This window comes from Palaemon carinicauda, chromosome 36 (assembly GCF_036898095.1).
Source record: "Palaemon carinicauda isolate YSFRI2023 chromosome 36, ASM3689809v2, whole genome shotgun sequence".
Taxonomy (NCBI): domain Eukaryota; kingdom Metazoa; phylum Arthropoda; class Malacostraca; order Decapoda; family Palaemonidae; genus Palaemon; species Palaemon carinicauda.
Window position 1 is genome coordinate 7,221,257 of NC_090760.1, and position 1,324 is coordinate 7,222,580.

Genomic DNA, 1,324 nt, shown 5'->3' on the forward strand with positions numbered 1-1,324 from the left:
AGTGCCATAGCCTCTGTACCATGGTCTTTCACTGTCTTGTGTTAGAGTTCTCTTGCTTGAGGGTACACTCAGGCACACTATTCTATCTAGTTTCTTTTTATTGTTTATATAGGAAATATTTATTTTAATGTTGTTACTGTTCTTAAAACATTTTATTCTTCCTTGTTTCCTTTCCTTATTGGTTTATTTTCCCTGTTGGGGCCCCTGGGCTTATAGCATCCAGCTTCCCAACTAGAGTTGTAGCTTAGCATTTAATAATAATAATAATATAATATGTGGGGTGAAAAGGTTATGTATCGTCACGATCAGCTAAACACATGTCAGGGGGCCCTATACTAGGTTGGTTTGCTTTGAGAGATCAAACATATCTTCCACCATCACCAATCTGCATTGGCTAACATGAAGATGAAAACTAGCCAAAGCCCACACATGAATGAGAACATGTGTTTGAGGCCTTTGTCCTGCAGTGGAATAGAAACTGCTGTATTTGTTGTTGTTTAAGTGATCATAAATTTCAGTTATTTACTATTTCTCTATTTTTACATTGTTTGGCTGTCATGTTCTTTTGACATTAAAACTGTCTGTTCTTAATATTGATATATAAGTTAGTCTTACTTTCCCATATCCTATGCTATATTTTTGAAACTTTACAATCTCTCTCTCTCTCGCTCTCTCTCTCTCTCTCTCTCTCTCTCTCTCTCTCTCTCTATATATATATATATATACATATATATATATATATATATATATATATATATATATATATATCTATATATATATATCTATATATATCTATATATATATATATATATATATATATATATCTATATCTATATATATATATATATATATATAAATATTTATATATGTATATAGACTATACATACATAGGTTGATAAATAGATAAATAAATAGACAGGAATATATATGTGTGTGTATACAGGAGTTCATCTTGAGCCATTTCGCATAACAGAAAGGGCCCCTTTACGCATAAACTAACAATAATCAACGCAACATTTTCACGTATTTTTACATACATACAAACACACACACACACACACATATATATATATATATATATATTATATATATATATACATATATGCGCTACCTGGGGTCTAGCGATGGCAGGCAGGGCAGCCGGTCGGGACTACAGTCCACCCTAAAAAAGCCAAAGTAAAATCCTTCAAAAGAAGGCAACCGGGTTACCCCATCGAATAGGAAAAAAGGCACGCTAATAGAAGTCGTTGTGTGTGTATGTGTGTGTGTGTGTTTGTGTGTGTTTGTGTGTGCGCGTTCAGGAAAGGGTAAGAGAAATGAAGAT